Source organism: Taudactylus pleione, unplaced genomic scaffold, assembly GCF_031769625.1.
Source record: "Taudactylus pleione unplaced genomic scaffold, aTauple2 ptg000615l, whole genome shotgun sequence".
Classification (NCBI taxonomy): domain Eukaryota; kingdom Metazoa; phylum Chordata; class Amphibia; order Anura; family Myobatrachidae; genus Taudactylus; species Taudactylus pleione.
Window position 1 is genome coordinate 238,320 of NW_028285017.1, and position 24,332 is coordinate 262,651.

The window sequence follows — 24,332 nt, forward strand, 5'->3', positions numbered from 1 at the left end:
TCTTACACCACGACAATGCCAGACCTCACAGTTCGATGGCAACATCTGCAGCCGTTGCCAAAATGGGGTGGCCAATAATGCTACATCCACCATACAGTCCTAATTTGGCCCCTTCTAACTTTCATCTGTTTGGCCCTCTCAAAAACTGTTACCGTGGTCAATATTTTGAAGACATAGAGGTTGTTAAAAACGTCATACGTTCCTGGGTCAAACACCAACCACTGGAATTTTTCCAAAGTGGATTCACAGCTTGGGTTGAGAGGTGAAGAAAATGTTTGAAGGCAGATGGTGAATTTTTTAAGTAGTTATTCTGTTACTAAGACTTCAAAGTATTTTACTGCAAATTTTCAAATCTGTATCAATAATAAAAGTTATGAGCATTTAGGCATTACTTTTTGAACAACCCTCATATTATATAAATAAACTTATAGAAAATATATTTGCATATGTTTTTAAAGATGGAGAGCTCTATGGGTTTGGAACCATTGGGTGTGGTGGTGGGAAGAGTGGTTTAGAATAAAATGACAAATGACAGGAAAATAATTTCTAGCCCTGAATAAATAAGGCTAAACTGAGCAGTAGTTTGAGAGAAACATTTTAATGTTTACTAATATGATATAATGAAAGACATTGAATTAAGATGCCAGTAGATTGGACTTTGATGTGATGTTTATTTTTTATTTATTACCAGTTAATTATATAGTACACACATATTTTGCAGTACATTATAGAGAATATTTGGCCATTTACATCAGTCCCTGCCCAAGAGTGGAGTTTACAGTCTATATTCCCTATCACATGCACACACTAGGCTTAATTTTATTGGGGACCAATTAACCTACCAGTATATTTTTGGAGTGTGGGAGGAAACCGGAATACCTGGAGGAAACCCATGGAAGCACAGGGAGAATATGCAAACTCCAGTGCTGTGAGGCAGTAATGCTAACCAGTATACCATCTGTGCTTCCCTGTTTATGTTTACACTATTTCCACCATGCACATGTGTCCAGAGCACACAACATTCTGTAAATGTAGTTCACAGACTACAGATTGTGTATACACTATGGGGTGCTCTTGCATACTTAAAAAATATAATGAGTCCACATAATTTTGTAAAGAAGCCATTCAGCCTGTGACTTCATCATTTCCTCTATACTTCTCCTCATATTAAGACAGTGAATCTGTTTCCTATTATAAACATATGTCCATTGCCATACTGGGACTAAAAATAGGCCCTGACATTTAAAGGACACAGACCTACCTCACGTCAGCATCTGGCTGCTGGCATAGACTCCTCCCCTTGCTATTCCTAGCCCCTCCCACTTTTTAGTCTATGCTCTTACAAATATAATTGATATCAGAACAACAACATCACTCTCTATATTAAAATTCACACAACAGAACACATCCTGCAGGGGATTCAAACATGTGCCATAGTCAGACATCTGGTATTTGGTTGTTTCTCTTAGCTAAAGCTGGTACTCCATTGGTGTAGGTCACACTCAAAGAAATTGGAAGGCATTTTCCTAATTGACCAAGCCCTAGCTTAGCAGTTGTAGAGGATTGGATAGTGTTCACTGTAGGATTTTTTTAGGGCAGAGTTGCTGAACACAGAGGATGACATCTGTGCACACCAAGGCAGAGCCGTAACTACACATTTTGCTGCCCTGTGAACATAAAGAGCATTGGTGCCACCATCCACAACTGATGCAGGGAGAGCATGCGCCAAATGTGCACACCTAAAAAAAACAGGTGTGGTCTCACTTATTCATGTTATGTAACACATTAGTGCCCCTATTTCAATTTGCTTAACATACTAGTGCCCCTTATTAACATTACATCACACAGTGGTGCCCCTTATTCACGTTATGCCACACAGAAGAGTCCATTCATGTTATGCCACACAGTAGTCCATTTATGTTATACCACAAAGAGAACATCCACACAGTAGTACTCCTTATACCACATTATGCCATGCTGTAGTTGTGCCCCTTACACATTGTATCACACACTTTAATGCCCCTTATAACTCTTTATGCCACACAGTAATGTCCCCCCGTGTATGTCCAAAAGCAGCCTCTGTCCTCCCCCTTCATCAGACAAAAAGATGTCGGGCTGCCAGCGCACCTCCATGTAGCTGCAGACATTGAGACACAGCACCGTGGCCACCAGCATTTGGATATGGTGCAGGTCGTGAGCCAATTGGAGCTTGCAGACCAGCAGACTGTTGGTCTGCAAGTTCCGATTGGCTCAAAACCAGCACCAGATTAAAAATTACATTGGTGCTGTCTCTTGAGAGCTCATTGCATGCAGGGTGCACAACATCTCTGACACCTAGGCCACCTCCCTCAGCGATACTAGCTGGACTGGCCCATTTGTCCATTTGCCAGATGGGCAATCCAGCCCTGCACACATCCATAAGACACTTCCTCCCACTGGATTGGTAGTGTACATTCAATGGTACACTCTGACAATGATAATATACTGATTGTCTTTTTGATTGACTGTAAGTTGTACTATCTTGCCCACTTCAAAAATTAAGACATCCTACTCCGTGACTATATTATTAATAACGGAGGTCAAGAGGAAATGGGTCTGGAAGTGTATGTAGGAGCTACTGCAGACCATTAAAGTTGCACTAATGCAATCCTAGGACATATGGAACACAAAACTCACCAGTGGCCTGTCCCAGACAGTCCACTGCATTACAGTTGCAGTGTTGCACAGCATGGCACATTTAGAGTTAAAAAACATTATTGTAATTGTAAAGTTTTAAATATTTTTTTTGTGTGTTGTATTATCACTTTCCTGTTACTGAAAAAAATAGTTTAAAGCTACAAGAGCCTTCTTTCACATGGAGTAAAGAACACAATGTTACAAATATATCACCTCTAAAATGTTGCTTTCCTTAATATAATGCATTCAAAATACTCTAACTTGTCTTTTAACTTCATTCATTGTGGTTAGAGCATATTTACCACAAATGTGCCTTCACTGTTTACTTCCTTCACTTTTAGATAATGTCTTCCATATCTCTTTAATATATTTAGAAACTTATCTTTACAGTTTAGCTGAGCAACAAAAGATATTTACTTTATAATGGTTTATTTCCATATCTTAAGAGCTCAGTACAACAATCTGTTAGAAACCACATTCTTGTTGAAGAGCTTGAAGCCTGTCCAATAGATATAGGAAAGCCAGTACTGTCTGTAAGATCTCTATTATGTCAAGATTTATTTCAACAGCAATACCTTCTTTTCCTGTTTGTGTCTCTTTATCGCTTGGCAGAAATTCAACCAAGAAGAATCCATCCTAATATCAAGTTGTTTGAAATTTTAAATGGTCTTTAAAGTAAAGATTCAGGAAATCTGATCCTCCGTTAATCTACAAAATACATACTGTATTTCTTATGTTCTTCAGTAATTCAAGTTTGCAATATAAAATGTTAAATATTTACAATTTTGTTAAACTGTATTACAAATTTATAAAAACATAAATATTATTTATATTATTTCTATACTTTATTTGTTTTTTGTTAATTGGTCTAACATAGTAATTTTTTGGGGAAAAAAAGTCAAATTCTAAGGGGTGATTCAATTAGGGGAGATCTGCTGCTTTCCATCCAACAACTTTGCCCATTTCAATACTCTGAGCATTGCAAGTTTACCATTGTACCCATATGGTGAGTGATGCAAAACTGGTGATGTTGCTTGCTGCATTGTGCCACTGCGACACATCATGCAGCAACCCAACTGCTTGTTGAATTGCTCCCTTCAGATATTGGACATTTTTAATCCAGTTGAGCATCCATTCACACCATTTCATAGGTATCAAACATGTTTGTGGAACAATCTTCTATAGACCCAAAACCAATATTGCGTTTTTATTGCACATGCCAGGTTCAAGTGTAGAAATGTACAGTACTTTGGTATTTAACAAATGGCATTCACTGCCCATATCGAGTGTAATAATTGTGTAGGTATGAAACAATTTCTTTGATTCAAAGAGCCTCTGTTAGACCTCCCAATGTAACCATTAGAACAGTAAATTAAGCTGCGGTGCATGGAAGAATGAATAGATAGTAGATTTGTTTGTGGCTACCAAAACGGCAGTAAAAATCAGCGATATACAGTAGTGTTGTATTCAACCCTGCCCACTCCAGTCTTGTCCAAAAAGAACCTGTGAGTAGTGTTCTAAAGTGTATTTACTTACAGTAACATTTATTTATAAACATTTACATATACTATATACTGTAGTACCAGCAAATTATGCAGAAATAAAGCTAAGGTGAAACTTAGGTACAGGAACCAATATGTGTTGGTGCACTCACCTATTTACACACCAATACATATTGGTGTGTAAATAGGTGAGTGCATACCATGTATGTTTTTTATTTAAATGGTCTAGTCACAAGCCTGAGGCACTGCAGATGATTGAGTGGCATAGATTAAAACCTATCATTTATATAAAATTCTGTGGTAATACTTTCTCTTGCATCCCATGTTCCCATATGTAAGCCAATTATTGCCAGCTAATTCCCCAGGTTTTTATTAATTTATATGCTTGGGTGAGGTTCTGTCTCTTTAAGCCGATGAGCTAGCAGAACTAAACCCATGAAAATAGCAGTTTGTTTATAAAATTTATGTGATACCTGATGGCAAATGGTACAGAGCAATTTTCATGTTTTTGTGAGTTAGTGTAGGGACTGGCTAGAAGGAGAGACTTTGGTGCAGTTGTCTGGCTTGACAAATTACTGTATAGCATTATCAGTATTCCCTGAATTTACATGAAATACAGTTTGGATGTAAATTGGTGAGTGCAGAGCATGTATGATTTTGTTGAATTTAAATGATGTGGTCACATGGCTCAGAGATTGCAGGATTGGATATAATAAACATTTACACAACCATGAAGATGTCCTAGAAGAATTGTGTAGGATATATCACACTCCGTGGCTTCTACAGTTAGAAATTATTTGGAACAGAGAAGGCAGTGACATGTAGAGCTCCCTTGTAGCATTGTATGTTACAGTAACTGATTTAAAACTCTCTATTGAGACTGCATTTTCTGGATAAGTAAACTGATTGTATATGACTGTACAGGTTATAAAGTGTTTGGTCTTGGCCAAGATTAAATGGATGTAGGGCATGATTTTGATTTGGGTATAAAGTAGGAAAGAGCAAGTAACTGTGCACCTTGGTAAAACCATGTTGCACTGCAGGTGGGGCAGAGAGATTTAAATTTGAGAAGGGTGTATCCTAGCTCAACTCTAAATTGCAGTGTAAAAATAAATCTGTCCAGCATTTGTGGGCTACATGCAAAAGCAGCCAGTATTTACCCCACATGCAAAGAAATGTATGTATTTACACCCCCGGCATTGCAACGTGGTTTGTCCAGGTACATAGTCACTTGCACTTTCTTTATTCCCAAATCAGAATCAGGTTCTTAGTACACATGATTAGCATCTAATCTGTTTTTTGGTGTTTAGCTAGTGTGTTGGCAGGGTTGGTCTGGCCAGGCAGAGAGTTGGAGTATTCCCTGATGTACCTGATGCCTAAGGACTCCCCGCCCCTAACCTATGTGGTTGGGGACTTCCTGTAATGCTGAGTCTATGACACTGAGCAGTGTGCTGTGTAGCTACATGTCTTAGTCATCCTGCAGAGTGCAGTATTCTCACCATAGAGAGAGGATGGGGAGGAGCTACTGTAGTGCAAGACCCGTCACCTAAAGTAAAATAGTGTAAGGGATCAAATAGGGAAGGAGTTGAGGTTGGGATCACTACACTACCAAAATTGATGAATTTTATTTTAATAAAGATGGCAATGTCTAAAAATATTGTACTAGTGCCTGCTATTAGTGGACTGCAGGGTGCCAGTAAACCATATACGGTTCATTTATTTGAAGACACCTGGCTTATTTGAAGATCTTGGGATGGCATACATCTCCCGATAGTTTCACAAGCTGCCATTTACATGGCAGCTTGTGCAGCAGAGGGATCTTCTTAGATCCCTCCAGCTGTGTCACCTTGCCACCGGTATCTCTGGGCTGCAACTGGCTGTCACTCCCCCAAGCAGGTCACTCACATGCAGCCACTCTTAATGTGCTCAACATACACTTGCCCATCTGATAACCAGTACCTGTGTGGATTTCATTTGTTTCAGCATCTCAGTATGTGTTTTTAAAGCTTGGAGGCAGGCAACACATGGTGACTTATATTTTTTGGACCATATATATATACTAGCAAGAGGTGCGGCACTGCAGACAAACTTCAATAGAGATGAATAGTGTCATCAACGTTTCAATGTTTAATCTACATTTTCTTCAGGGCATAAAACATAGCTTATCTTTTATTCACCTCAGTGCACACATGTACTGTCGCGGGGTGGGACTGCTCACCCCGCAGTTGGCATACTCTATTGACGTCATCCCAGTCAGGAACACCTGACCAAGGAAACGGCAATACCATCACCATAACAACATAACACCACCATGGTGACACCCTGGAACAAAGATGTAATATATATCCACGCGAAGTAGATCATGACATATGGAACTACATTGCTATTATGGAATAGAGAGTTCATACTAAAAGTACATCAGTACTATGCAGATTTCGAATAACAGTACAAACTGAAAAAAACCCAATATGAAGAGCATATCTTAGAAAGGGCATATGATGATACACATATATACCAAAATACACATCAAAAATAAAGAAGGACATAATGCTTACAATAATCATAATAGGACATAAACTAAACAAGACATTGAAGGCCATGGTGCTCATTAAGCCCCCTGGGCACAAGGGTCCCTAACCTATGTATCCACCTGGCCTCACATTGTATAAGTTTTAAAGCACGATTGCCACCCCGAATAGAGACTGGGATGTGGTCAATCATCCGATAGCATAAAGCTGCCAGAGGATGTGGAATAGTAGCAAAGTGTCTAGTGACCAGCTGTTCACTGGTGCCTTTAATAAGAGCATCACGAATTGAAGAGTGGTGAACTGCCATCCTTTCTTTAAAAGGTCTTTCGGTTTTCCTGATTTAGGATAGTCCACAAGGACACACTATTATTATTATTATTTTTATTATATAACAAAAGGAGTATTACAGGTTAGAGTATGTCTAATGGTATATTTTTTACCAGATAGCGGATGGCAAAAAATATTGCCTGGTATCAAATAGCAGCAAGTTACGCATGTACTTCTCACACAGTCCCTATTCACAGAGCCTCCGGCAAACTTATATCTATCAGGTGATGTAATATCTGTCCTAACTAGAATGTCCCTCAAATTCTTTCCTCGTGTATAACATGGCATTAGTTTACTGTTTGTTAAATCCAAATCAACATCAGATTGTATCAAAGGCCACAGTTTTTTAGAAACCACGTTAATTCTATTGCTGGCTTGATTATAATGGTTAACCCATGTCAAAGTTTTCACGGGCTTCTTATTCTGCCTATTCTGCAGTAAATCCTCTCTAGATATACTCATAACTCTCGATTTGATAGCTTCCAAATCACGCAAGGGATAGCCTCTCTCTAGAAATTTAACAATCATCCCATCCATTTGTGTCTCAGCCATCTTCTCATCTGTTGTAATTCGTCTGACACGCAACAACTGAGAGTATGGCAAACCTCTGATCAGGCTACGCAGATGACAACTCGTAGCATGTAGTAAGTTATTATGATCCGACTCTTTTGAAAAAAGGCTATTGCTGATCACCCCATTACGAATGGAAATGGCAACATCTAAATAATTAATTATAGTGTTACTCATATTGTACATTAATTTTACCGGACTGAGACCAGAATTATGTTTATCAATCAATGACATAAGATCTTCTTTAGGGCCCCTCCAAAAAATCAGGAGGTCATCGATATATTGCATATAAAAAGCTATGGGCCTGATTCAGAGCCACTCATAAGCAGCCGCTCGTTCACTCCGAGCGATGTTTGCCCAACTGCGCATGCGTACGGATCGTAATACGCATGCGTGAACCAGTCAGTGCGGCCAGAAATCGTTTGTTCGCTAAATAGCGAATGCCTGCTATTTTGAGTGACAGAATGAGGCATATGTGGGTGTTTACAGGGGAAGGTGTTTGAAAACGGGGAGTGGAGTTCCGATCGCAGGCGTGCTTAAAGGTCAAAATGGGCGTTTTATGGGTGTGCATAATTAAAACAGCAGCGTCATTGATCACGTCACTGGGTTATTTTATAGCCAGAACTGCTCGCAAAATTGTTGTAGCAAAAATCAAACACAAGAATAGCGAGCAGCTCATACCCTGGTCGATGTACTCGATTAATCTAATAAATAGCGGACATGACGTAGGATGCGAGTGGCCAGGGGGCATAGTTTCCCAAAAAATGACCGCAAGTTTTGTTCGCTCATTCAGACCTAGAGGCGTGAACAGATCGCAAAGAGCGAACGGTTCATTTGAATAGCCAGCCCTATTTTCTGGACGAGCGAGCGCTAATTGCGTCCGGCTCTGAATCAGGCCCAATATGCTGTGCCACATCGATATTGGTAAAAAACAACTCCTCTTCCAGAAAAAACATAAATATATTAGCGTACGATGGGGCCACACTGGACCCCATCGCACACCCCAAAAGTTGCAATTAGAATCGACCATCGTACAGGAAAAAGTTCTTTGTGAGAATAAGCTCCAAAAGTAAAATAATCAAATCTAACTCCGGACCAGTATACAGAGGATGTCCTGATAAGAATTTCCTCACTGCAGATAGACCAAGTTCATGCGGAATAATGGTATATAAACTGGCCACGTCTAAACTGCATAGCTAAATTTCCTCATCCAAGGTTGGAAGATCCTTCAGTTTCCTTAGTAAGGTAGAAGTGTCCAACAAGTATCGTGGATGATTATGTATACTGGGTTGAAACAAGGTATCTAAATAAACCGATGTTGGTTGAAAAAGTGAGTTTTGCGCTGAGATTATCGGGTGGCCTGGAGGGTCTACCATCGATTTGTGCACCTTGGGTATGGTGTACAGCACCGGGACCATCAGATGAAGTGGAAGTAAAACATCACTTAATTTAGCTGAAATGATACCTTTATTAACAGCTACCTCAAGGACTCCTTTAAAGTCCACCCTGAACAAATGGGTAGGGTCCTGTGATAGTTCCCTATAAGTCTTGGTATCATTAAGATGTTTAGCCACTTGTATTTTGTATTTGGCAAGGTCTTGTATCACCAGGGCACCCCCCTTATCGGCTGGTCTGAAGATCAATTCTTTATTGTTGGCCAACTGTTCCAAAGCATCTCGTTCCACTCGTGAGATTTTGTTTCTCATACGAGGGAGTTGATAGAATCCCTTAGAGGTTTCTTCATTTAATAACCTCATAAAGGTTTTTATGGAGGAGTTTGTAGATTGAGGCTCAAACGTAGACTTAGACACAAATTTAGACAATTGAGGAGGCAAGTCCGACAAATTAGTCCTTATACTAGGAGGAGTTCTGGCAAAAAATTCTTTTAACTTCAATTGGTGTTGCAGCCTAAACTGTTCAATTTGCCATTCCAAAGGGTCCAGCCAAACAGACGGTACAAAAGATAATCCCTTTCTCAGGACTTGTAACTCCGTAACCGTTAACGTATAGGAGGACAAGTTTATAACTAAATCCTCCGTTGGACAGGTGGTTTTTTGCCACAACCTTTGCCTTTTATTTTGGCCCCCCCGGTGGGTATAATATCTCCAGTCTCGGGGTTTTGTGCTCTTGTGGCCATTCCTAAAGGGATATTATGGCCTTGGGTTAGAGATCTAGAAGAAGTAATATCTGTATCACTGGCAGATGATTGAAAATCAATAGATGATTCTGATTCAATATTCCGTTGTTTGTTCCTCCTAAAGAATGGTCTCCAATGTTCCAAACGTATATTGGGATTAGTAAACTGATACACAGTATTGGTCTCATAGTCGGCATCCACCTTGGCTCTCTTTTCTTTTTTAGATTTAGTTAATTCAGTTTTATAAATCTGTAGCTGCTGATTGAGTTTATCATACCATTTGGTGTTTAAGTCAGATTCTAAAGTAGTTTTATGGGCTGCTTCAAACACACCAATCTTTTCTTTAATTATGTTTACTTCCTTACTGGATTGCTCAATGATAAGCAGAGTTAAATCAAACGAACATTTATTAAGGATGGAGACCCAGCGTCTACAAAAGGCTGGGTCATTTCTGCCTATTGTTGGACTATTTTTCACATGCAGTCCACGAGGGATCTTTTTTGAGCAATAATAGTCGCTAAGGGTTAGACCATGGTAGAAAAAATCTCTCTATTTTTTCTTAAGCCTCAGGAGGTCACGGTATAAGGATTCTACTGGTAGCGTCTCCATTTGTTCAGAGAGCTCCAGGTTATAAAGAATGGTTTCTGCTTCAGACTCGGAGTAACTATATGTATCTCCAATATTATATACCACATTTTGGAAACCAATTTCAGTATTACCTCCTTCAGCCATTTTTAGACAGTAGGTCTAGTCAACAAGATATAAATTTGCTGTACAATGACAACCCTTAGGCGCAAAAATAATATTTAAAGAAAAGGTAGGGATAACATATAGATAGCAGCATATATGGTTAAAGCAGCAACATCAAAGAAATAAGATTATGAACTTATTAAAAACCAATAGATACAAAGTGACTAAAGAGCAGTACAATACTAGCTTCTACTCATCAAAGGCTGACAATTGTAGTCAGAGTTCTATAACACAATTGTTAGAAAGTTGTAGCAGCAATGTTTCAGATATAAAACCAACCGAGTAAAAAAATACTTTCATCCAAAAATCTTTATCATAGTATCCTAATGCAATATGCAAAAATAGTCCATATAGTAAAAAGATGATCTTTGAATCAAAATGATATCATAATGGCCAATTAAAATGTGTAGCAATGATCCGTAATTTCCAAACAGCAGCAACAATTCATATGAATAATGTTAATACATTCCAGGGTGAATTAAAACAATATCAAAATTTATACGATCCACACCAAAAAAAGGAGATTTAGGAATCAAAATGGTAGACAGTCCACTGATAGAAAAATAAAATATACTTGATTGAAAAGAGGGGGTGCCCTGACTGTGAGTCCTAAGATGCATGGCATGGTCTCACCACATAGTCGAACAGGGGGTCCGGCACTCCTCCTAGAATACAATACTGGGCTGTGTGCCTTCGCAAAACGGAATACAAACTAGATAGTGGTGCCGCACTGCAGACAAACTTCAATAGAGATGCATAGTGTCGTCAACGTTTCAATGTTTAATCTACATTTTCTTCAGGACATAAAACATAGTAAACATAGCTTACCTTTTATTCACCTCAGTGCACACGTGTACTGTCGCGGGGCAGGACCGCACACCCAGCCGTCGGCACACTCTACTGACGTCATCCCAGTCAGGAACACCTGACCAAGGAAATGGCAATAACATCACCATAACAACATAACACCACCATGGCGACACCCTGGAACAAAGATGTAATATATATCCACGCGAAATAGATCACGACATATGGAACTACATTGCTAACTCTACTCTAACCTGTAATACTCCTTTTGTTATATACCAAATTGTGTGTCCTTGTGGACTATTCTACATCGGGAAAACCAAAAGACCTTTTAAAGAAAGGATGGCAGTACACCGCTCTTCAATTCGTGGTGCTCTTATTAAAGGTACCAGTGAACAGCCGGTCGCTAGACACTTTGCTACTATTCCACATCCTCTGGCAGCTTTATGCTATCGGATGATTGACCACATCCCAGTCTCTATTCGGGGTGGCAATCGTGCTTTAAAACTTATACAATGTGAGGCCAGGTGGATACATAGGTTAGGGACCCTTGTGCCCAGCGGGCTTAATGAGCACCATGGCCTTCAATGTCTTGTTTAGTTTATGTCCTATCATGATTATTGTAAGCATTATGTCCTTCTTTATTTTTGATGTGTATTTTGGTATATATGTGTATCATCATATGCCCTTTCTAAAGCAATCGTGCTTTAAAACTTATACAATGTGAGGCCAGGTGGATACATAGGTTAGGGACCCTTGTGCCCAGGGGGCTTAATGAGCACCATGGCCTTCAATGTCTTGTTTAGTTTATGTCCTATCATGATTATTGTAAGCACTATGTCCTTCTTTATTTTTGATGTGTATTTTGGTATATATGTGTATCATCATATGCCCTTTCTAAGATATGCTCTTCATATTAGTTTTTTTTTCAGTTTGTACTGTTATTTGAAATCTGCATAGTACTGATGTACTTTTAGTATGAACTCTCTATTCCATAATAGCAATGTAGTTCCATATGTCGTGATCTACTTCATGTGGATATATATTACATCTTTGTTCCAGGGTGTCACCATGGTGGTGTTATGTTGTTATGGTGATGGTATTGCCATTTCCTTGGTCAGGTGTTCCTGACTGGGATGACGTCAATAGAGTGTGCCGATGGCCGGGTGTGCGGTCCCGCCCTGCGACAGTACAGGTGTGCACTGAGGTGAATAAAAGGTAAGCTATGTTTACTATGTTTAATGTCCTGAAGAAAATGTAGATTAAACATTGAAACATTGACAAGACTATTCATCTCTATTGAAGTTTGTCTGCAGTGCCACACCTCTTGCTAGTGCGTATTCCGTTTTGTGAAGGCACGCAGCACAGTATTGAATTCTAGGAGGAATGCCGGACCCCCTGTTTGACTATATATATATATATATATATATATATAGGGGATGGGGGGATTTAAGTTATGCCACAGTTGTACTCCTTATAAACATTATACCACACAGTTGTAGTGCCCTTTATTTCACATTAGACCACACAGTAGTAGTACCCCTTATACTTTATGTCCCTTACACATTATGCCCCACAGTAATGCCACACACAGTATTACCCCTTACCTAGGCTATTCTGCCACCCCTACCCAGTGGCAGACTGGTACATGAGGGGACCACAGGGGGAAAACAATACTTGTGGCCCACCACTTAAGGGTGTGGTCAGTCATCAGAACTACCACAGCGAATTTGCCAGCTTATCCTCTCTCTCTTTTTCTAGTAGGATTCAAAAGGAGCAGGGGGAGCAAGGAGCAGGGGGAGATAGATTTCCACACCACCAGCTAAGTGGTGAGCAGATTGATAGGTGTGGGCTAAAAAGATGACAGCAGGAAATATGATGTTGAATATTGAGCCAGTAAGAGCAAGGAGGGAGCAGGAGAGGAGAGAAGGAGTAGGGACAAGAGTGGTGGAGGAGACAGATATATGGTGATGCAAGGCAACTTGAAAATTGAGAAAGAGAAGGAGGCAAAAGAGAGTGAAGAATATCAGTTGTATGAGTTGGGTGGTAACTGCAATGTGAGGAAGCAGGGCATGGACTATTATAACAAGGAAATGGAGGGGAATGATGAATGGGAAGAAGAGGGCAGCTATCCCTGGTAACATGGTGGTGTTAACAAAACAGAGTAAGTGGTGGGGAAGTTTTAATTACAATAACAGTAAATCAAAATATTGTAGGTACTTAACTTAAGTGGATGGCAAAGTGCATTCATAACAGGAAGCAGAGGATTAAGTGGGACAAAAGAAGAAGGAATGTATGATAAGATCAAGTAAGATGTACTCTAACACTAAACAGAGGGTGCAGGAAAATAATTGGATATACAGTAGGTGCAGAAAAACAAAATAATGATAGAATGCAGAAACATGTCTAGGGCCAATGGGAAGTGAAACTCTATATACGGTGAGCACTATATTTGTATATCAGATTCTGACTGCTTGAAGTGTCAGTGGGTGACAAGGAGAAGCACAGGGTGATGTGGAGAGGAAAGGGTGATGTCTTTGAGAGGCAGAAGTTGACAGGAGAGGGACCATGATGGGGAGATAGTGATGCAGGGGAGAGACAGTTGGTGACAGGGAGAGGGTGATTGGGAGAGGCAGTTGATGATGCTAGGGAGAGGCAGTGTGTGATGCCAGGGAGAGGGTTAAAGGCAGGGGGTTAGATGGAGAGAGTAACAGATAGAGGGTGACAAGGAGAGGCAGTGGGTGATGCAAGGTAAAAGGGTGAAAGGTAGTGGAAGACAGGGGGAGTGTGACAGGTTGAGGCAGTGTGTGAAATATAGTGGGGTACTGGGCTGAATGCGAATGGGGCAGTTGGATGGTGGTGGGAGGGGGGAACACTAGGCTGGAGGAGGGGTTACACTGGGCTGAATGAGGGGAGAACACTGTGCCTGGACTAGTTGGGGGGTTCTTGCTGAGTGGAAGCTAGATGGGGCAGTGTGCTGGTTGGGGGAAAATAGAGGTGGACACTGGACTGGCAGGGTGGGAGACACTGAGATGGGGGGTCATTGATATAGTGGGGGACACTGTGAATGGGGGGCACTGGGCAGGTTAGGAAGGGGGCAGAGATAAAGGGGTGGAAGGGAGGATCACTGTGATTGGACTGTTTGCATAGTACCTGTGCCAAATAAGTTTTTGAAATTGTAGAAAGAGAACAGAGCAATGAGCTGCAACACAAAAAATGTCATCTGTGGAATTGCTTTCATACATCTTTTGTTTTTCAGCTCATTTGACTCTCTGCAATTCCAAAACCCCAACATACGGTATGTAATATGTGCAATTCTAATATATTTGGCAAAGGCACAGTGTGTGTGTACTAAATTAAAAAACACCAGACCTATATGGTGGTTTCTCTGTGATCAGTAAACTCTGAAGAAATGTATCCTCCCTGGACAGACAGTGTCTTCAGTCAGTATTCACTATTCATTTAGGAGATCACATTGTCCAGAAGATGCCTATTTGTGTAGGAACATAACCAATGTCATTATCATGCAACAGAGGTTTAACCAGACTTGTGCCTCCTGTGTCCTCTCAAGCCTTTTGTCCCTGTGTCACTCTGGCCTCATACTCCCTGTCAGGGCCGCCATCAGGGGGGGACAGCCAGTACTCCTGTACCGGGCCCGGACAGCTGAGGGGCCCTGACGCCGGCAACCAGAGTTAATTGCTAATTTATTACCCTCATACAGGACAGCTGAGGCTGCTAAGTGCTGGCCGGAGAGTTCCATGAATGAGTCATCACTCACTGCTCAGCAGTGTGTGATGACTCAATCATTAATGAACTCTCCGGGCAGCACTGCATGATCATCATACACACACGCAGCACCAGTGTCCTGCTTCTGTTACTGTGTGAATCAGGAGCAACTGCAGGAGGGCCAGCTTATATAATAAAGGTAGGAGCACTGGGCCCCATCACAGACAGGTTCCCCTCTCAGGACCCTATCAAATTAGTTACTTCAATCACCTCTGCCTCCATAGTTGCTCCACCCTCAGCTCTCCTCCTCTCCTCCCCCTGCTCTCATTGGCCAGATATTGTGTGCACTGCACTGAGGAATTAAATGTGAGAGAGCAACTGCGGTGCACACACAGAGGTACCTCTGCCCCATCCCTCCCTCCTATACAATCTGCCCCCTGTACTATGCCTATCTGCCCTCCCCTCCTATACAATCTATTCCCTATACTATTTTTGAATCCTGCTCTGTCCCCCTCCCCCTCCTATACAATCTGCCCCACTGTCCCCTGTGATATACATGAATCCTGCTTCTGTCTCCCCCTTCCCCAAAATTTCTATCTCTGTACTCTCCCCATATGTGTCCATATATGTGCCCCAGTTCCCTCATAGCTGTGCCTTTGCCCCCTCTCAATCTCTGCCTCTGCCCGCTTCCCATTTTTGACTCTGCTCCTATCCCATCTGTGCCCTTTATTAAGTGTGCCTCTCTCTATTTGCACCTCTGCCCCCTTGCCATGTCCGTGCTGGGCCTGATTCAGACCCGGTCGCTAAGGAGCGATCACTCGCTGCCGGGCGATTGTTGCTCAATGCACATGCATCTAATTCGCAGTGCGCGTGCGCAAGCCTGTCTCTGCGATGGGAAATTGTGCACTCATAGCACACAGACAGGCCACTACTTTGAGTGACAGATAGTGTCGTTTGTGGGTGGGTAACAGGGGAAGGTGCTTGTAACAGGGGAGTGTTGTTGCAAACGCAGGCATGTCAGGACAACAAAACGCCGTTTAAAGGCCGTGCATAATTAGCAAAGTAGCGTCATTGTACACGTCACCTCCATGTATTTCAGCCAGCACTGATCGCAGTGCTTGCGGCAGGGTAAGACTACCTCAAGGGCTGCGATCAGCTCCGATGGCTCTCGATGTTACCTCCAACAATCCCAGGAGATGACTTGTGTTGCGAGTGGAAAGGGGGCGTCTTAACACAATTGCGAGCGCTCAGTGCCGTAGCTCGCTGAGACATAGAGGGCATCCTTACACGACGCAGTGCGATCACATAATTGAAATATCCGGTCCTTTTTTTGCAGCGAGCGAGCGCATCTTGAGAGCGGGTCTGAATGAGGTCCAGTGTTCCATACCACATACAATAATTGAACCTCCGGATGGCAGGTTAGTACAGTTCATTAGGCTTTTTTCAATTTAAGAAACAAAAAATCTGTTTATTCATTTTTAATATTTAAAGGAAAAAAAAATAAAAATATATATATATATATATATACTCCAGATACCAGAGCTCAACCCCACCCCTTTGCGTCCACCAGACCTTTGGGGGGAAGAACAAAGGGGGTGGGGGGGCCCAGCCTTTTTCATTTGTACCGGGCCCCACGATTTCTGCCCTGCTCCCTGTCACTCCAGCCTCCTGCTTAATGTCCCATCCATCCCCATGTCTTTCCAGCTACATACCTCCTTTGTCACTCAAGCCTTGTGCCACCTCCAGCCTAATGCTCTCTGTGTCACCTCCAGATCCATGTGCCATTCCAGCTTCCTGCCCCATGTTCCTTCAGCCTCCTGCTCTGTGTCACTTCCTGCCTAATGTCCCCTCTAACCTCTTGTGTCTTTCCAGGCTCCTGCCACATCTCACCTCCTGCTCACTGTTTTTTTTGCCAGTTTGATGTGTAATTTATAGCCTCTTACTCTGTGTCATATCTGTCATCTGCTCTCTGTGTCACATCCTGACCCATGTCACTTGAGCTTCCTACTATGTCACTTCAGCCTCCTTCCCCCTGTCTTTCCAGCCTCCTGTTCCTTTCTCTTTCCAGCCTCCTGCACCCTTGTCTTTCCAGCTTTCTGCCCCCTGTCTTTCCAGCATCCTGCCCCGTCTATCAAGTCTCTGCCCTCATATTTCCAACCTCCTGCCTCCCCATACTGTTTTTCTAGCCTCCTAGCCCTTGTCTTTCCAACCTCCTGTATTACCCACTGCATGGTTCTCTTTGTGCACTGCTCACATCTCCTCTTTGTGGCAGGGAGGATGATGTCATGAGGTCAGCATCATGCTCCCAGCAGTCCTGAATCCTGGAACAAGGAGGAACTGTCACGCCGTCCAGAACCCATGGTCTTGCTTGGCAGCACAGTTCCAGGATTATAAAAGTGGCAGCCAGTGGGTGATATGCAGGTGGGTGATACAGATACAATTTTAACAGTACATTGTACTAAACAGTACCACCATACTTGCACCGCTCTACTGTGTTGCTGCACTGAATAAAATAAAAATTATCCTAAACAACAAGAAGGGGGGGCATGTGCCTTGTTGCCCCCCTCTGGATACACCCACTGCACATACATACACATATTGACACACACAGACACACTGAAACACACACCCTCACTGACACACACTGACACACACACAGCCTCACTGACAGACACACAGGCACCGCCCCTGACCTTGTGCTCCCCCTTGAATCCACATACTGTATGCACATGCACAGACACAATGACACAGATACTCACGCACACCCTCACTAACAAAACACAAACCCTCATTGGCACACACATTGACAGACCCCCCTGCCAACACTCCCACTTGCACTCCACCTCCCACATGCTAGACACACACCTGCAGCTCTGGAATACAGCACAAACACTGGAAATACAGTGAGTTATCATCCATGGGTAGCTCTCAGTCTCTCACTCAGTGCCCCATGGAAACTGCCAGGTAGGGGTTCTCCTGCATTCAGCAAGCCTGTCTCCTGAGCCTCTGTGTGTAGATAAGTGGCAGAGCAGGCAGCTGCCATGCAGAGTTACTCCTATTAAAAATAAAAGTCAACTATGCCAGTGATTGATCAGCCGGCAGGGGGGTATGATAGCATAGTGTCGTTTGTGGGTGGGTAACAGGGGAAGGTGCTTGTAACGGGGGCGTGTTGTTGCGAACGCAGGAGTGTCAGGACAACAAAATGCCGTTTAAAGGGCGTGCATAATTAGCAAAGTAGCGTCATTGTACACGTCACTTCCATGTATTTCAGCCTGCACTGATCGCAGTGCTTGCAGCAGGGTAAGACTACCTCAATGGCTGCGATCAGCTCCGATGGCTCTCGATGTTACCTCCAACAATCCCAGAAGATGACTTGTGTTGCGAGGGGAAAGGGGGCGTCTTAACACACTTGCGAGCGCTCAGTGCCGTAGCTCCTTAAGATATAGAGGGCGTCCTTACACGACGCAGTGCGATCACATAATTTAAATATCCGGTCCTTTTTTTTGCAGTGAGCGAGCGCATCTTGAGTGCGGGTCTGAATGAGGTCCAGTGTTCCATACCACATACAGTAATTGAACCTCTGGATGGCAGGTTAGTACAGTTCCGTTGTAAGTCATTAGGCTTTTCTCAATTTAAGAAACAAAAAAACTGTTTATTCATTTTTAATATTTAAAGAAAAAAAATAAAAATAAATAAATAAATATATATATATATATATATATATATATATATATACTCCAGATACCAGAGCTCAACCCCAGCCCTTTGCATCCACCAGACCTTTGGGGGGAAGAACAAAGGGGGAGGGTGGCCCTGCCTTTTTCATTTGTACCGGGCCCCACGATTTCTGATGGCAGCCCTGCTCCCTGTCACTCCGGCCTCCTGCTTAATGTCCCATCCATCCCCATGTCTTTCCAGCTACATACCTCCTTTGTCACTCAAGCCTTGTGCCACCTCCAGCCTCATGCTCTCTGTGTCACCTCCAGATCCATGTGCCATTCCAGCTTCGTGCCCCATGTTTCTTCAGCCTCCTGCTCTGTGTCACTTCCTGCCTAATGTCCCCTCTCACCTCTTGTGTCTTTCCAGGCTCCTGCCACATCTCACCTCCTGCTCACTGTTTTTTTGCCAGTTTGATGTGTAATTTATAGCCTCTTACTCTGTGTCATATCAGTCTTCAGCTCTCTGTGTCACATCCTGACCCATGTCACTTTAGCTTCCTACTATGTCACTTCAGCCTCCTTCCCCCTGTCTTTCCAGCCTCCTGCTCCTTTCTCTTTCCAGCCTCCTGCATCCTTGTCTTTCCAGCCTTCTGCCCCCTGTCTTTCCAGCATCCTGCCCCGTCTTTCCAGTCTCTGCCCTCATATTTCCAACCTCCTGCCTCCCCATACTGTTTTTCTAGCCTCCTAGCCCTTGTCTTTCCAACCTCCTGTATTACCCACTGCATGGTTCTCTTTGTGCACTGCTCACATCTCCTCTTTGTGGCAGGGAGGATGATGTCATGAGGTCAGCATCATGCTCCCAGCAGTCCTGAATCCTGGAACAAGGAGGAGCTGTCATGCCATCCAGAACCATGGTCTTGCTTGGCAGCACAGTTCCAAGATTATAAAAGTGGCAGCCAGTGGGTGATATGCAGGTGGGTGATACAGATACATTTTTAACAGTACATTGTACTAAACAGTACCGCCATACTTGCACCGCTCTACTGTGTTGCTGCACTGAATAAAATAAAAATTATCCTAAACAACAAGAAGGGGGGGCATGTGCCTTGTTGCCCCCCTCTGGATACACCCACTGCACATACATACACATATTGACACACACAGACACACTGAAACACACACCCTCACTGACACACACTGACACACACACAGCCTCACTGACAGACACACAGGCACTGCCCCTGACCTTGTGCTCCCCCCTGAATCCACATACTGTATGCACATGCACAGACACAATGACACAGATACTCACACACACCCTCACTAACAAAACACAAACCCTCATTGGCACACACAATGACAGACCCCCCCTGCCAACACTCCCCCTTGCGCTCCACCCCCCACATGCTAGACACACACCAGCAGCTCTGGAATACAGCACAAACACTGGGAATACAGTGAGTTATCATCCATGGGTTGCTCTCAGTCTCTCACTCAGTGCCCCATGGAAACTGCCTGGTAGGGGTTCTCCTGCATTCAGCAAGCCTGACTCCTGAGCCTCTGTGTGTAGATAAGTGGCAGAGCAGGCAGCTGCCATGCAGAGTTACTCCTATTAAAAATAAAAGTCAACTATGCCAGTGATTGATCAGCCGGCAGGGGGGTATGATAGCATCATAAGCCCTGCCCTCCCATGTTAGAGCAAGGGGCTTAGTGAGACCCACCGTGGAAAGCTTAAAAAAGTAAAAAAAAAAACTTGGCAGGGTGCAGGGGGGTTGTTTGTTGGGCCAGCAGGCCCCAATGCAAGTGGACCCCTTGCACCCTCAATAGTTATGCCACTAAAGGAGCAACATTCTCCTTCCTCCCAGTTTACCCCATCTGTGTCATCTGTTTGTCTGCCCCTCCCCTTTAGAATGTAAGCTCTTACGAGCAGGGTCTTTACCCTCTTGTGCTTCTCCTTACTTTACTTTCATCTACTTCTTACCCCCCACCAGGGCACCTTACACTTAGTTGCTTATGCCCTGTTGCATATCTAGGTGTCATGGTCACTAATGTAGCATTGTATATTATCCATGTCCTTGTCCTATATTGTACTGTAAGTCACTTGTCAAATTATTTGTTTATGTACTTTGTAAGGCGCTGCAGAACACTTGTGGCACCATATAAATAAAGGATAATAATAATAATAATAATAATAATATATATATATATATATATATATATATACATATATATATATATATATATATAGAGAGAGAGAGAGAGAGAGAGAGAGAGAGACAGAGAGAGTAAGACTAAAAGAATATTGCATTTATTATGATATTGATAGGGAGGCACATTGGGTCTGATTCAAAGGTGTATGTTGCGGCATCTGCTCTAGAATCTTTCATCAGAGTGAAAGCAGCATCGGTAATATGCAAATGCTAGTTTAAGCCTCCCCTTCTGCACTAGTGTGTGCCAGATTTTGCAATACCTGAGAAGCCCACTTTCAATGTGACTGGACACTGTTACTCTGCCTGTGCTTTTCAACACTCCAATATCAGCAAACTATCACATCCACCATTGACACATGCATATAGGCAATGTATGTGGTTGGTGTGCACCTCTGAATAAGGCCCATTATGTTTAAAAATTAAAAGGGGGCACATATGATTACTATTCTAAAGCTGGCCACACACTAGACCAACTTACATCCAACCAACCAACTTGTTGATTGGTTGGAATGAAAATCTGGTAATGTATGGGAGTAAATAATGATCAGCAATTTGCTCCTAAATGCCAGAAAACAGATGAAAATGGTAATTCAAACAAGTTTGTTAAATGTTTGATCTAAACTATTTGTTCAAACAACAGTTTTGGTCCAAAACTGTTGTTTGAACAAATAGTGTTTGGGAGCAAATTGCTGATTGTATTCCTTACCAGTGTTTGGGAGCAAATTGCTGATTGTATTCCTTACCAGATTTTCATTCCAGCCAATCAACTAGTTGGCTGAGCCAATCAACTAGTTGGCTGGTTGGACAGATAATCTTTAGATGTGTGGCCAGCTTTATAAAGAGGGCACATATGATTACTATTCTAATAAAGGGGGCACATATGATGACTGTTCTAATGAAGGGGACAAATATTAAAAGACTAAAAGAGGCACCGATTATTATAAAATTATGCCATGTCCTTTGGTGGGCCCTTCATATTTATTTATTTATTGTTTATATGATACAATCCAGCAACAAATGGAACAACATGATACACTCTACTGATAATGTAATGTAAATGTTTGTCTGCTAGCATTCTGTGATTTTACATTCGCATTAATTGGCTTATTATTAAACCAATTATAACTGCACACTACTTTTAAACAGATTTTATTAATAAAATTCATTTATCATTTTTATTGTATACACATATTAAAGAAAAGCACACTTTTAGATTGCCCAGCTTTTTATCCCGTTATCCGGCTAAATATGCGGGATTGAGACATGTCTAATTGACATAATTAACCAGCCAATTACCAGGCTAGCACAAGGATAAAAGGTGAACAAGGTGAACACCTTGATAAAGTCCTACCGGATGAAACGCGTTGGTGTTTAGACTACCCCTGACGTCACTATTCCAGTGAGCACGAATTCCTCTCCATGAGAACGGCAGATTTCCACCAGGCAGAAGAGTGCAGAAAGACGCTGCTCCGGCGAGCCACTGATATTACAAGCGGCAGACGGAATTGTCATACAGCTGATTATACTGCAGCTGCCTGGACACACCCAGCCCCCGCACAGAGAAGATCTTATACAGGGAAAGGTAGGGTCAGTTTATCCCACTTACCCTGGTATCCAGCGCCCACGTCTTAATGGGGAAACCTTTTCAGGACACTTCATTTTTCACTGAAAGCGCTTAAACATTTATCTACGTTATATGTATTGAGTGTTATTGTGTGTATGTTTCACTATTGCTGGTATTACATTTAAGCACTATCCACTATACAAGCGCTTCTTTAGCATACATTAACCCTTACCTGGCCAGTGATCTGGCCATTTAAAAGAAAGCTGCTTATCACTGGGAGCGCATGATTCATTATTATACAGAACCATCATTACATGGAATAAGTGATTATGTAACATTATGATACAATTTGATGAAGAGATCATAGTACTGCAAAATCAGATAATGTTGCCTTCATAAAATTAAAAGTTTCCATTTTACCTAAGTACTGTACTTGTTCCTTCAGATCTACTACTGAACATGTGGGCTCTCACTGTTGTTGATTTATGTTTAGTAATTAGGCACATTGGTAACTATGGACCTTGTGGGAGAAGCAGCAGACTGTTTTGTGACTGTTATTATTGTTTGCAAATAATTTTATATATGAAAATTGTAGCACCTAATTTAGGGCTAATTACTGTTTTATTTAGCTATATGAACTACTCCTGCTGTTTTTCCAAATAGAGCTGCAGAGCCTAGCATAAAAGCTGATCCAAAGTTTGAAAATGAGGTAAGTGAAAAAATACTGTACCAGCCACTAAGAAAATGTTATAAGAGCAAATTGTCAACATTTTTTAGCATATTTTCTAACCATTAAATATAACCATTAAATATACGGAAACATGGTATCAAAGACGGGATGCAATCAATATACCGGCAGACGGGATGCCGGCCTTCAATATACCGACACTGGAATCCCACCACCCAGCAGAATGCAGATGCTGCTATCCAGAATGGGAATGGGATACTGGCGTCAGCATCCCAACTGCTGGAATACCAAACAAGGATCCAGGTAAGTATGTGTGGTTTGCCTGGGGAAGAGGGGGTTAGGTTTAGGCACCCTTGGGGGGAGGTTAGGGTTAGGTACCCACCTGGAAGGGTTAGGTTTAGTGAGCGGAAAGAGGGGGTGAGGGTTGGGCACCCCCATGGGGAAGGTTAGTGTTAGGCACCTCTAAGGGAGGGTTAGTGTTTGGGTGGGGGTGAAGTGGTAGGGATAGTATACTGACTGCTGTTGTCAGGATTCTGCATGTTCAAGCTTTCAGCATCAGGATTTGAACTGGCGGCTAGCCAGCTGCCGGTATTTCATACCCAACCCCCAAAGACATATATTCTATCATTTTCAGCTCTTTAAGTAACTTAAATTTGTTTTTCTGCTAAAATACTGCTAATTGTAATCTTCTTTACAGTATATGAAAAATGACAGTCAGTGGATACATCTTTATCTTTTTACTGTGAGTTTCTGTTAAAAGTATAAATTGATACAGTATTTGAGTTACATCACTTTGAGGGAGGATCAAGGTCATTTGGCAAGGATAAAAGTGCACTGTGGCCGACCTCTTACCTGGTAATACCTCCATGAATGCAAACTTTCCAATATTAGCTGTATCCTACCCTTACATGGGTTTAACTTGCAATTAGCAAGGAATGGGCTGTCACATTTTTCCATCTATCTGTATTTACTGCTATCTTGATGCGACAGTCCATGTACTTTCATATGAAAGTTACATAGTTGATTAAAAATCAGGACATCATCATATCATACATGCCCAGTTTTCGCGGGAGGCTCCTAATTTTTTCGGGTAACTCTCCACTCTTCCTAGTGAAGTGAGCAGAATGGGGAGAATTTCCACAGCAATCAAAGGGTCCCCGTGTAGGGGTGGGGCTTAATGATGCAAAT